Source organism: Vulpes lagopus, chromosome 23 (genome assembly GCF_018345385.1).
Source record: "Vulpes lagopus strain Blue_001 chromosome 23, ASM1834538v1, whole genome shotgun sequence".
In the NCBI taxonomy this organism is placed as follows: Eukaryota; Metazoa; Chordata; class Mammalia; order Carnivora; family Canidae; genus Vulpes; species Vulpes lagopus.
This window is the reverse complement of record NC_054846.1, coordinates 27,163,281-27,177,964: the sequence shown is the minus strand read 5'-3', so window position 1 is coordinate 27,177,964 and position 14,684 is coordinate 27,163,281. Positions and strand designations below refer to the sequence as shown.

Sequence of the window (14,684 nt, the reverse complement as noted above, 5' to 3'; positions counted from 1 at the left end):
CTGTCTGCGCTCTCCTGGTGAGATTCCCCAATGACAGCTCCACTTTTCAGTGGAGGAGGAAAAAAAAAATATCTGTCTACTCTCTTGATGAAGGACAGAGCTTTGATCATTTTTATTCAGGCTTGTCTTGGCCGGAGGTTTTAGGTTCTTAGTCTCAAGTCAGCAGCTCTCTCTCTCTCTCTCCCTCTCTCTCTGATACACAAGCACACGCGCGCGCGCGCACACACACACACACACACACACACACACACACTCCCTCCCTCTCCCTTACTCTCTCTCCCTCCCTTATTTCCCCTCGTAGGTTCTGTGCAGGCAGAGGAGTGCCACAGCTGCACCTGAGGCACAGAACCATCAACATAGTGAAGCCAGTTTCCACGATGGCGAGAGGGGGCACTGGAGGTGACAGCGAGGACAAGGACCCAAGGACCATCCTTCCGACAAGTTTTAGGTAAGAAAACGTGGATGCCCTGATGCTGGCGGGTTTCTTTTCTTTTTTTTTTTTTCATCCTTGTGGCTGAGAGAGACGCTGAGACAGAAAGCGACTCTCAATAGGAAAATATTTTCAAGAGGCTATATCCTCTGTGCTGTCACTTGCCTGCAAACCTGTGTTCTCGGGGCTTTGTGTTAGGAGAATCTCTGGAGGTGAGGTGTGAGCAGGGCTGGTCGGAAGGGTGAGCTGCTTTTTATGTCTGTCTGGTGACATTTATCATGCTGTTTAAATTCGTATCTGGAAAAAAATCCTGTTTGATGATAGTTAGCAATGTTTTGTGCAACGTAGAGCATATGGTCGTTTGGAATTCAAGTGATGCTCTTTCATTCTTAATTTGAAATTATTTTTATACTCAACTGTACTGAGGTCAGAGAGTTTTAAAAATTAATGAGATTCCCTGTGGAGTTCAAATAGTAACGTCTACGTGAGCTGACACAAAAAGATAAGATAGAGCTGGTATATTTTTAACATAGATTTAACTGTCTTAATTGAACATGCTCTATTTGAAATGCAGGAATGGTACAATAGTTTATGGAAACCTAAGTCTTTAGGGATATTAGCCCTGAAAAAGAAATTTTTTTTAATGACCTGGAGAAATTTTGTGAAAACTAGACTGTAGAAGATGAATATATTGTGTGGAGATATTGCTGAAACTTAAAAGACACGATTGTCCTGGCAATAGAGAATACCTTATACTTTCGAGGAAATGACAAAAAAATGAATGAACCACATGCTAAAAAAAAAAAAAATCTGCAAGCGTGCTTTCATCTTAAGTAATATATAAGAATTCAGGAGATATTTAGGGTGAAAAACTGCTGGCACGAACAATGAGGCAAGTGTACCCACAGATGAGAATTCTTTGTCACAAAAATGAATCCGGGGCACGGATTTAGGAGGTTAAGTGATTTCTACATTCTCAGTGCCCCACAGAAGGGGCGACTCCAGACATTTAAAAATGTCCTGCAAACTTTTCATTTCCCACAATTTAAAACATTGTTTATGTTCTTGATACAACACATTGTTTAAATGAAGGGGATTGAAAAGCAGTCTGAGTATACAGTAATCGGGCTAAAGATGCTTTTTATCCCAAGTTCCCCATTTACAAGACCCATTCTGAGCTTCCTGTGATATATTGTCATGTAAATACTGTGCAGCCAGGGAAAGCAGTACTATGGAGATTCAATTTACTTTGAAAGTTGTTCATTATGGCAGGGATGAATGTTATTTATTTGATGTGATTCAAAGGCTGGAAATGACTTTTTCATTGTGGCGCCTTTTGTAATGGGTGCAGGGTGATCTAATCTTTTTAATTTTGGCTTTCACACCAGTGGAGATGAAAAGAGATCTGAACTCATTTATCGGTTGCTAGGTCCTTCTGGAGACCCAGGTCCTGTTTTGGTTGCTATGGCCAGTCTGACCTCAATCTCTGTGGTTTTGGGGACTTAAGGAGTCTTTTTTTTTTTTTAAATTGAGGAGCATGTACCCTGATTTATATCCAAAATTGTGGCTGAACGTCTTTGTCTGTGAGTGATAAATGGTGCCGGACAATTCATCAGTTCTTACAAGTAAACACCGCTGTCCCACTAAAAATATGTTTTGTTCTGAGTTAATGGTATGGAACAAGGCAGCCTCCGCAAACAGCTATCTTTTATTGCAGAGGGACCTCTGAAACTTAGAGCAAAGTGGGGGAAATTGGCGTGTCTTTTCATGTGCATTAGCATCTCGCTGGTGCCTGGGGTGAGGCTGCCTTAGGTGGATGGGGACAGAGGGGAAACCTTCCCTTCTCTTACCTCCCGGGCACTTGGGGCCGCCGGAGGAGCAGGCCCTGCCCCGACGCCCTCCGGGAGGGGGTGCCCCGCCGGCTCGGCCTCCGCTTCCCCAGGGCCCGGAGCGGGGGCACAAGTGGGCAGACGTGCTGCGGCTCTGGCACCTTCGCTCTTGCGCTGGTTCTTTGAGGCAAACTTGTATCCAACGTTGGCGACTGCCCGGGGCCGTGCTGCTGCTGTGCCCCTTAATGGTCCCTGGCCGGCCTCGCGTTCTAGAACCTCGTTAGGGCAGGCGCCGCGCTGATTAGCAGGCTGTGGAGGCTGCAGCCCGGCTTAGCAGATGAGCCCCCGTGCGTTGGCCGGTCCCTTACTAAGTGCTTAATTGATGCTGCAGGGAGCATACAGTCTGCTCATCAGACGCTGCTCACAGAATAGGTATCAGGATGAGGCGTTTATTGCTTATAAGCGCTGTCAGCTTCTTTTCCGAGACACTGCAGCCCTGTAGTGTAGTTTTTTTATTTCCTCTTTTCATAGTAATATGCTAATGGTTTTTATTCTAAATCGGCCAGAACTGAGTATCTTCGGGAGATATGGGCTCCAAAAGAAGTGGCATCCTCCTCGAATGGAAAGGTAAAAATTAAACATTTTTCTTTAAGTGCCATTGTCAACCCATTCCATGTACTTGCCAGTAGCATTGGAAAACTGCTTCCTAAATAAAACGAAAATGTAAGACATTCTTTCTAGCTGTGAAAGGTTTGGGGAAGAGACTGTCTTAGGGAATTCTATTGTGAGTCATTTTCTGAAGATTGTCCAGCCTTTGTTAACAAAATGCAACCAGGTACTTGATATGTTTCCTTCCAGCCTTGGAAACGGGCAGATTTTGTTTTTGTTTTTGTTTTTTCTTGAGAGGACATTATCATTTGGGGGATCCATAAAAGTGATGTTTGTTTTATGTAGATTTTATTCCTAAAGCTGGTAAATTAGAACAGGGATTGGGTGACATCGAAGGTCTTCCAGCTTGACAATCCCTCAAAGAGCACTAGTTTTTCAGAAACAAGGCATGAGATGCCTTTATTGCTGTTAATTGCGCTTCTTCCAGTGTTCAGCTCCTTTGAGTGGAGCAGCACTTTAAAAGTTCTATGCTCTGTGGTACCGTTAATAATTGTGGCTGGAAGTCATTTTCCAAAAACTGATTTTTTGAAGGCATTTTTTAAATTGCTACTCTCACGCTTTATGAAGACTGGGGTTTCGCAAAGCTCAGTGCTGACTCCTTGACTTGGGTTTCTTACTTAAGGTCTCCTTGAAGGTAATACTTTATATGAGTGGCTAATTTCACAAGAAATGTTTAATTCTAGGTATCCGGAGACCGATATTCCCCAGTCTGTGGTATGTATGTATGTATGTGTGTATGTGGACATATCTTAATATAAAATGTCTTATAAATTTTACATTGTGTTTTGCCTTGCTGTTATTTCAGAGGATTTAAGTGAATGTAGATAGCGCTCAATTTCCTGAAATGATTAAATTCAGTCTCTGAAGGATCTGGGGGAAAGGCCTGTAATGACATTTTGATGACTTTCATTTTAAGGAATAATAGAAATTGAGTAAAATATTTTAATAGCTGTTCTCTAATATCTCATTGCAAATACAATGTTTTTATTGCTCATTCTAGCTTACCGTTTTCTGGTGATAATAATGTTGGCTGGTAATTGTTTCTTACACAGAAATCATTTTATCCTTACGTAAAAGTTATTTCAGAAAAGTCTTCATGCATTTATCTCAGCTGAAGCAACTGCATTGAAGTCTTGAGATAAACCAGTGAGTACTTCCAGATTCCTCCCATTTTAATTTGGGACTTCCTTACAAGAATTAAGTGTATCTTAAAGGGAGGAATATTGCAAATGATAGTTGGTGGTGTAAAGAGGGAAAACAAAGAGGCAAGTCAGGGAAAGGCTGCGAAGACAGAAAGAATCAATATTGTGCACTGTCACAGAACTGACTTCGCTTCGAGATGTCATGTGTCTTTTAAATTTAAAAATGGACTAAGAAATCAAATATGTGTATGTGAATATGCAGTTGTATCTGTCTGTACTGAATAGGTAAATGCATGTATAGAAACTTAAGGTAATTGCAGCGAATGTTACCAGGAACATCTTTGCACCTCAATTCTTTCGGGAGATGTAGACACAAGTAAAGTTAATCATGTAGCTTTTAAAGAATCAAATCTTTTGGGAACTGGAGTTGTGACATATTAGATCAATTTTCATGTAAGTCAGAATGAAAATCTTAAATCAGTTTTTCTGTGCAAGTTACACAGAGCCATTAGCTTCCAAACTGCGTTGTTTTAAACACTAATTAGAAAAATTTGTATGCAATTGAACTTGATTGTCATGAATATTTCCAGTCAGAATACCATATTATTGCTGGATCAACATACCATCGGTGTAATTTTTTAGAAAAGTGAAATTAAGTTCTGGTATCTGCTTATTCTCCTCTCCTGATATGTTTGCTAGATTTCCCCAAGTTTACTTTCTTTTGGTCATTAATACTCCCTTCCAGATGCCAGTGTTGCAGAGTAATTGATTACTCTTAGTTTCTCTCTGCCCACTCTAATTTTGGTTTCTGTCTTTTTGGTGTGCCATTATTCTTATCTGTCATCGAGACAGTTATATTGGCTTTGAAGCTATTTGTGTGACCTGTCTGTGTTTAGGGGGTGGAAAACTGATTTCATTAGAAATTGTGGATAAAGTGCTGAAAGATTTGAGTTGCCTTTGGGATGTGCTATTGGGATATAGCATTTCCTAAGGGGTAGCAAGGCATTTGCATAATTCAATAAAATCTTTCCTTCAAGCTACCTTAGTTTATTTTCCACCGAGTGGCAAACCTCAGAATTATAGTGAATATCATCTAGAAAACTTACAATTAAAAAAACCTGGTGGGGAAGGGACCCTTTTGGATAGCTGTCGAAGGTGTCACTTCAGGTTACTCGTCTAGCCTGTTGGCAAGGATACATTGTAAAGTTTTACCGACTGGCATTTTGTGTTTAATCACCTCTGTGATCCAAGAGCAGAATTTAATTTGCATTACCATCAGTTGGGTACTTTTTGTTTAAAGGATCCCAGAATGATTTCAGAAAATAGAAGTTGTGCTAAAACCTTAATTATACACTCTAGCACTCACTGATAATTAATTGAAGCATTGAAAACGTTGTTTAGATTTTTAAATGTGAAAATTGTAGTTTTCTTCGTGGTCTTTATAATCTTTTTTTTTTTTCTATCAAGAGATGGCTTGTGTAGAATCAATGGTGCTATGTCTTTCTAAAGTTGATAGACTTTATGACCCTACACCCTGCGGTGAACAGAACTGTTTCACATTTTTAATAACATCTCTGAGCCATAATTTATGTTCTTAATGTTGCTTGGCATTATTTAAGCACAACATAGTTGTGATTTATAAATCTTTGAAAGTCCTGTATTTTTCTGACAATTGAATTCACAGTCCAAATGGAAAGACTGAAATACACCATAAGGCCAGGAATTTCCTTAAAGAAAGAAAGACAAGGTAGCAAGCACACCATGGTCAGGAACATATGGTGTACAGTTAATTATCACAATCTCAAGGGTTTTAACATAGTTTACTGCAGGCATCTTTGAAAATATTGGATTTTCGGGATATGTTTGAAGAAGGATTTGATTTGTTAGAAATTTGAAACATGGAAATCAAATAAATTATTTTTTAAATGTTCTCCCATAGAATTTAGAAAATATTCTTTCATTCATTCCACAGACATTTATTCAGTGCCTACCCTGTGCCAGACGCTGTTCTTGTGGCTCCTAATATGCACCATTAATTCAATATTCATTATTTGTCCGATTTTGCAGATTATAGGAATCTCGCCAGTTAGTCATACACTATCAGCTAATCACATGACAATCCAATATTATTTTGGAACTTGTACTTCACTTGCCTCTTAAGGGCTTAAAATATGTTCTAGGCATATACACCAATTTAGAAGATTCTATTGGCAAAGCAGTCGGAATGTGTTATAAGAAGTTACCGTGTTGATGTGTATTTAGAACTGTGGTCTAAAATCATCCTTTCCCCCCTCACTATTTAGGCCCATGATGCAGCAAATACTAACTTGGTTCTTTTACATTTACTTCCTTTCATGCTGCTTATAACTATTTTAAGGGACTTCTAATTCTAATTATTAATGGTCAACGTTTATTTTCTGCATGCCAGTCAATGTACTAAGCCTCCCACCTAGGTTTTCTTGTCTAATCCTTTCAGTTACATTATGAGAAAGGTAGTACTGGTGTCCCTGCTTGTGGAAGAGGAAACCAAGGTTTTGAGAAGTTAACTCCCTCAAGGTCACAGAGCCAGCAAAGCAGCTGAGATGACTTAAAACCCGTGTTTCGGGCTCTATTCATTCTTCCCGTCATTCAACAAGTATTATTGAGCTTTTATGATGTCCTAGGCCTCCTCGAGATGTTTAGAATAGAGCAGTGGATATAACAGGCAAGGCTCTGCCCTTAGAATAGGAGCATGCAGCCACCTTGATGCTTTCATTCTCTCATTTCCCTTTGCATCTGCAGATTCCCCAGAGCCAGTAGGGTAAAACATTGGAATGTCAAACCCTCTTTAGACCTCTCACTATTTGGCTTTGGTCTTTCTTTCCAACTGCATTATTACCTATTTCTAAATAGGAATTTGCTAAACCAGAAGACTAATCTACTCATTGCCCCCCATGAACTTTGCCTTGTGTTTTGTCTTACAGTTCTTGCCCCAAAACACTTTTGTCATCGTTCTCTGAGCACTTCCCGTCCTTCTGTGTCTGGGCCAAAGCCCATGGTGCCAATAAAGTCTGTCTTGGAAATGAAATCCTAAAGTTCTCTTATCTGCATCGATCATTTGACATGTGATGTGTGTGACAACCAAAGTGATTTGAGGCTAGGTAAGATTTCACAAATTCCCTCTGTTCTGGCTGCTTTAATGCTCGAATGTAGGACCAGGTGGTATGTTGGCAAAGAGTTCAGGGAACCAGTAGTAAAATAAGAGAAGAAGGTAGAAGAGGAAGAGGCCTGGAAAGCTTGGAAACAAGAGCTCCACAGCCTAGCACAGTGCCTGGCATAGAATATGCAGTTAATATAAGTTTGAGGCCAGGAAAAGGAAAAGAGAAGCACAAAGCGGGGAGAGATTGACAACAAGAGGAAACATAGCAGGGAAGGATAATATCATATTCCTAAATTTATAACCCCAGTCCAAGATCTTTAAATATTTAATTAGTCTCAGAGATCCCATTAAGAAATGTGTATTTCTTACACACATAATAATCTTACTTTCATATATGTTTTTGCCTTTTCTAGGAATAATCTGTCACTCTTATCAACATCAATACATTAGGTGTAGAATGAACTTTCTGGTGTTTCTAAGAGAAGGTGCAATGTGGGTTTATGTTTATCAACACTCTTCAGGCCCAGAGTGCAGCAGACTCTAAACTGGTTGTTTTTTTTTTATGTTTCTCTATATCCTGGGACATTATTTAGTATCACAGAAGTTGCTGACCACCCCTCCCCAAAAAGAGACATTCTCTTAACCATCATAAAATTTTATTGGTTAATACTTTATGTTAGATTTTTTTTTCCAACAAAAGCTAAATTCAGCATTCAAAATCCTAATGGATCTCTTCCTCTATCAACAAGCAGCACTTGTGGTTAATTTTACTTACATTTTTACTCAGTTGTAGTAAAAAAAAAATGCAGCTTTGACATCTCAAAAAAAATTACACATCTGTATTTTGTGTGGGTTCTCAAATCAAGTGCATAAGGTAGAAATTTTATTTTGTAGGAAATCCAGGTACATATTTCTCAAAGCAATTCCTATACCTGAGCTCTGCTGTGGAGCTCTTTTACTATCAGAGCCATGACTTATATACATAGTCACGACTATAGGGCTTACTTCAAGGAGGTATTACTAACTAATACATAATATATAATCTAATGTGTATTAATTTCCCCAGGTAAAGCAACCTAGAAAGGTAAAGCAGGCCCCTGGAACCAGTGATCATGATAGCCCGTGTGTACCGTCTGATGTATATGGGAGTGCTCTGCTGACACAGCCCCATTCTCTGGGAATCCCTATTTGCTAGTTGAAATGAGTGAGGATGAAGCTTTGGCCATGAGGAGCTACATGCTGCTTTTAGGAAACAAGGAGTGTTCTGCAGTCTGTATTGTAATAGTAGCAGTTGAACAGCCCATGAGAGTTCCAAAAAGTGAAAATGTGCTCCAAGTACTCATCACATGCTGTGTTGGTGTCAGTGAAATGCTGAGGATGAGCTTGTCTCCCCTTGAACCCTAACTTTCTGTGGTCCTTTCATTTTAACGCTAATTTCAGGCATGAACCTTGGCACTTAGCTACAGTGTGTAATTGTTGGTATCTTGCTGCCACCTGGGTGCACAATGGTGAACAATATTTAGCCCCTGTGATTTGCCATAAGAACACACCACATGCAGTTGGAAAGGGAAATGTTTAATCAGCCAGTTTTTTCCACGCAGCCCCAATCAGTTGAGTTGGTTGTGAAGATTCTGTTTTCTCTGAATTAACTGTGTGTTTTGTCACTGCAAAATGAAAACCTTTGGCTCCTTCTCAAATTCATATCCTGCAAAACAGTGGACATGGCTTATCCATTTGAATGTACAAACAAAAAGAAGTTATTTTCAATGTATGCTAAATTAATAACTTGTTTTGGTCAAAAGATTTTTTTTTAAAGTTCATTGAGTCCTCTGTTTTGTTCGCTTGCTATGGGTATAGCATATGAAAGGCTGTGAGTGACGCACAAATAATGGCATTCCACTCTTAGGCATCCCGTATGATGAGGCTGTTGATCTTTAAAATAAATTCCATTTGGTGACATATGCAAAACTAGTTTCACATTAGCTTTTAATTTAAATTTTTAAATAAATAACAAAAATGATATGACTTTCAAGTGACCAGGAAGCCACCTAGGAAGTGTGTACTTACATAATGGAAACAGGAAATACACGTGGCTTCCCATCAGACATTGTGCTTATAATCAGTCCAGAGAAATAGTTTTGACAGGTAGAAAAATGGGATAAGAATAGGATTATTTCTATAAACAGGCAGCATATCATCCTAGAGATCAAGATCTATTTTTTAAGCCTCGTGCTTTCCAAGTGCTGTCAAAATTTGAATCCAGAGCTTAGTCCTCATTTTGCTTTAATCCTGCTAATTCAGTGCAGTACAATAGAATCCACTCTAACCTACGTCAATTCATTGGATTTCTGATATTTATGAATACCTTAACCTCTTTCAATCTGTTATCTCTTCGATAGTATTTATTTCTTGGCTAGGTGAGTACAATAGATAGGAAATGTCAGCATATAGGGCAAGGAAGTTCTGATCTATAATATTTTAAAGAGTTCAGAATTTCTGCATAGTTTGGGGGCTTTATTTTTTCCATTCTAAGTTGAGTTAAAGTTGGTACAGTATATGACCTCTCTAAAATGGTATCTTTTTTGCTTGAAAATCAAGATTATTGTTATAAATTTGGGAAGACTTCAAATCATTTATTTACTCAAATATTCAATTGGCTTTTTCCCCCTTAATTATCTTGTCTGACCAATTTGCTAAAGGCACTGAGGAGGATTTTATAAAGGCAAAAATACAATGTTTCCCTCATCAATTATTGTATAATTGGAGAGAGAAAATAAATTTTAAAGAATTAATTGGATAATATAATAAAATGACTTTTAACAATCTTGCTTCAGTTCTATGAAGGAAGAAGCTATGCCCTCACAGGTAGAAAGCAGTATTAACAATCAAATAGATGGCTTTTTGCTTCAGAATATTGTTTCAGACTATTCGTTGTAAGAATAGTCATGAGAATGTTTACAATAGAGGCTAACTCTTGAAAGTGATTTTTACCATTTTTAATCGATCTCATCAGCAAAAGGAAGATTTTCATTTTGTAAAGACTTAAAAAAAAATAACTGTGTTACATGGTTAGTAATTCACCATCCAAAACCTGCAAATACTTTACTAAAGGTTTATAATAAACTATGTATGTGTGGGGGAGGGATGGGGTTTACCTTTGCCTTCATTGTACTTCATGATACTCTTAAAATTTGGACACAAATGAAAATTGAAAAGTTTTTTGAAATGCTTAAACTTCCTCCTGCTATCTTGAGAAGACTAACTAACATATTCTGTGCGATGGAAAACTTCTCAAATCTGTCTTTAACAACATCCCAGGTGTGTCAAGCCCTGCCAAGAGCATTGTTCTCTGGCAGAAATACTACACCATTCACCCACGTAGCTAAAAACACCATTCCAAACAACACCTAACAGTAGGCAAAGAGCTTTGGGATTTTTTCAGTCTTCGTTCTTATCACCATTATACAGTTTTAGGATTTTAAGGAGAAACAACTTTGTATTCACTTGTCATTTACCAGGGAAGCCAAAGATTGGCCACCCAAAAAAATGTTAAGGTTTTTTTTTTCAAAGGTTGTATTTATTTATTCATGAGAGACACGGAGAGAGAGAGGCAGAGACATAGGCAGAGGGAGAAGCAGGCTCCATGCAGGAAACCCGATGTGGGACTCGATCCTGGAACCCCAGGATCACATCCTGAGCTGAAGACGATGCTCAACCACTGAGCCACCCAGGTGCCCCAAAATGTTAAAACTTTAATCAAAAAACCTTGAAGTTTTGCCCCTAGTTAGGCTAAGACCTCAGTATTGAAAAGTTCAGAAATAATTTAATTATTCTTTGTTTTTATCTTGTGGAGTTTATATTTTATAGATGTAGGGAGAAAAGCCTTCTCCCTAGAATACTATCTGCCTTCTCTACTCAGGGGAGGTAAGAATTGGAGGCAAGTGAGCACCCTATTCCCTCCAAACACCCCCTGTGGACGGGGTAGGGCATTCAGTAAGTGAGGAGGACAAATGCCCTAATGTGATGGAAATGGGCAGGGTGCAGCAAAGGACTGCCTCCCCTGAATATCCTGTTAGGTGAGTGGACTTAGTTTAGACATGTTAGAGGCAGCTTTGGGCAGAAAGATATTTAATGAGCCCCACTCAGAACAGAGGAGCTTCGTCTCTAAGAGGTGGCAGCTCATGGTTCCCCAGGTCTTTGGGAAGCAGGGCTCACCATCCACCTGTCTAAACAGATAAGGAGAGCAAAGACACTACCCGCCTTTTCTCTGTGACTTGTGAGTGCCTTTGGTATTCTCAGGTCAGGGACTCCTCTCACTGCTGGCTACTCTAAGCTGCATTTCATTTTTGACAGCCATTTGCAGATGGCACTTTCAGACTGCATGGAACACAAAAGGTGTGGTTGAGAAATTCTTCAGTGAGATTTTCCCTGCCTATTCATCCCGCACCCAGTAGTAGGTGATTTAGAACATACATTTAGAGACTTAAATACATTCTATCTATCTCTACCTTTAAAGCTACACATTAGGGGCCCTTGGGTGGCTCAATGGTTGAGTGTCTGCCTTCAGCTCAGGGCCTGGTCCTGGGGTCCTGGGATCGAGTCCCACATTGGGCTCCCCACAGGGAGCCTGCTTCTCCCTCTGCCTATGTCTCTGCCTGTCTCTCTGTGTCTCATGAATAAATAAATAAAATCTTTTAAAAATAATAAAACTACACATTAAAAAGAAAACTACATATTTAGCCTCACAGCATTTGCAGAGAAATGAAGCAAACAAAAAAGCCTCAAGAAGGTGAAAGCATTCTACATTGGGGCATATGATAAGTGGCTAAATTTGTGAATCAGAAAAGAGCAAAGACAATATTTAGGAACAGAGATCAAGTTTTTGTTGAATTTAGATTCATCTATGCTCAGTTTCACTTGCTAGATCATGATGTCCATTGTCTTCTTAAAATTTAGTTTTAGTGCCATACCTTGAAAACGAAGTCTGTTTCAGCATAGCATCCTCATCTTGTGTCCACTGTTTCTGGGGATGACACCTCTCTAGTACCCCTCCAGGTGCTCATTCATGACAACATAACCTTGGCATAACTTGCTCATTGTCATCCAGGTCTTTACCCCAGAAAAGTAGCCAGAGTATTTTGATGATAATGCTTGGCAAATACCAATTCTTATGCTTCATCTTGAAATATTTAAACGTGAAATCAATATTACAGTGCTGTATCAATGTCCAGGAGCTCAAAGCTTTTTTTCTTGCACCTATGGTGAATCCCTATATCTTGTCAATAATTGACTGTTAGCTTTTCAGGTTCATAGTCATTTTTTAGGCTATCTTGCCTGGTCATGTCATTTTTATGTTTGAGCTTAGCACTCTGTGATTATGAGGTTCTTGGGTGTTTTTTGAAAGTCTAATATTCTAATAATCTGATAGTTGAGCATACACATTAAAGAGAGGGTTATGACAACTCAGACTTCCTTAAATCATCCAGATGGCATTCGGAGCATCTTCTCAGTCACTGTGCCCTGTTTTTGTTCATTTTAGGGCCCTAAGTTAAGAAGCAGCCTTCAAGGCAGGAAATGATAGTCTCTGGAATCAGACTGAATTTGATTCAAAATCCAAGACATTAAAAAACAAAAACAAAAACAACCCAAGACGTACTGTTATTACCTTGGACCAATTGTTCAGCATCTTTGAAACACAGTTTTTCCCCCTGCAAAATAGGGAGTATAATACCCACCTTACTAACATTTCTTGACCATTTGCTACATGCTAGGCATCTTACTCACATGGGCTATAAGGCAAGTACATTATTATCCATGGTTTGCAAATTATCAAACTGAGACAGAGAGGTAAGGAAAATCCACCCAAAATACACACAGTTGTTAAGTAGCGGGGCCTCTGGTTGGTTCTTTTATTGCTATGGAATTTCTTTGTAGGAAAGGACTTGCAGGGTCAAAAGGTATGTACATAGTAAATTTAGTTAGTTTCCCAACATTGTTTGGTTTTAAGCCCTTGACTAGGAGAAGCAGTATTAAAACTGTAATTTAGATTTCACTGTGTTGCTGCATTGCAGATTGTTGCTGGTTAAGAGCGTTCTCTGTAAGTGGCCTTGGAGAGCTATATGCTATGAGAGCTGCTTTATACTTTTCTTCTTGAAGATAGTGATGATGCTCTCATCTTGATGAGCACAACTCCTTTTCAGTAAAGATTCTGGATAAATGGCTGTTGCATGGGATTGAATACTAGTCTACAAGGCAATTGTTATGTCTTAGATGAAGAGTAGATGCCTTTTCCAGAAGAGTTTGACATTCTCAGGGAAGAGTTTTATAACCTTGAAGAATTTTATGTTTGTGATTTGTATGGCTCTTGATAAAGAAAAAAGAGGAATTATTTACTAGGAGCTTAAAACTTTTGTTCTGTTGTGCTTCATCTGCTGCCCGTTCCCCATTCACAAGACACCACTAACTTTAGTTTCTCCTCCTACTTCACCTGCAGGCTCTTGAAGTCTGTGGGATGCCCAAGTGTATACAGAAACACGGAAATAGCACAGTCCCTTTGGTTAAGAATAACATGTCAGTTTTCTTTTCTTGCTTTTGTGTGCTCTCTGGAGCTTACCCATGCATGATGTTCCAGTTGACTTCAAAGGCAAGTCTGTGGTTGGATTAGCTCCACAGGACAGAAAGCAAGGTAAGAAACAGGCTTAGTGCTTTCAAGGCCCACTGGGAAGCAGATAGAGCCAAACTATGTGGTTACCAACATGATTTGTTCATTTATGTCCTTGTGGAAAAACAGATACATTCATATAAGACTTTCTATTTTATTGTCCCTATTAAAGTCATTTTTTAAATGGTGACTGGACAGTCCTGAAAAGATTGATTTATAGCTCTATCATTCCCATACTCAGAGAGTTTAAAGTCTAACGAAAGAATATAAATATAGTAAGTTTGGTGTGAGAAAATACTTGTAATGAAGTAATGAAGGCAGGAGATATGCAAATAGGGTCAGTCTAGGTATTAAAACAGGAATGACCTAAAGAATGGTATGTGCTTGAGAAATTGCAACTAAGGCACATTTGCTTTCCAGATATTACCAACAGAGGTAGAGTTCTGACAGAAGGCTAGAGCCAGGCATTTCTGAAGGCAGGATGGAGAAGACCTCATCACACACTTAGGACACACTTTGGGAGGAGTTTCAGAAATGAAAGAGGGATGGCTGGATGATATGGACATCAAGATGCCTTGCCTGGGAAGAATATGACAGATTGGAGACGGTTAAGAGACAAAGCACATAGGGCAGGATGAGGTGCCCATAGGAACTGTGAAGCTAGGAAAACCTACCAGGTAAAATGTCAGCATGGAAACCTAAGAGGAAGAGGAAGTGATGAGGTCCTCGGGAAAGGGTGGGAAGCAACCCTGGTGGTTCTGCTGTGTATTGACCACAGGCTTATTATGTATGATGTCTGGAAGCCACACAAAGG

At 39.3% G+C, this 14,684-nt stretch overlaps 1 long non-coding RNA gene across 1 annotated transcript in view; it reads left to right on the top strand.

Annotated features, from left to right (window-relative positions):
* Nucleotides 1–304: 304 nt before the first annotated feature.
* LOC121481368 overlaps nucleotides 305–14,684 on the top strand; it is an 89,206-nt gene continuing 74,826 nt past the window's right edge. Inside the window, exons 1-2 of the long non-coding RNA XR_005985265.1 lie at nucleotides 305–448; nucleotides 2,826–2,886. This is a non-coding gene — a long non-coding RNA (uncharacterized LOC121481368). The remainder of the gene's footprint in view (nucleotides 449–2,825; nucleotides 2,887–14,684) is intronic.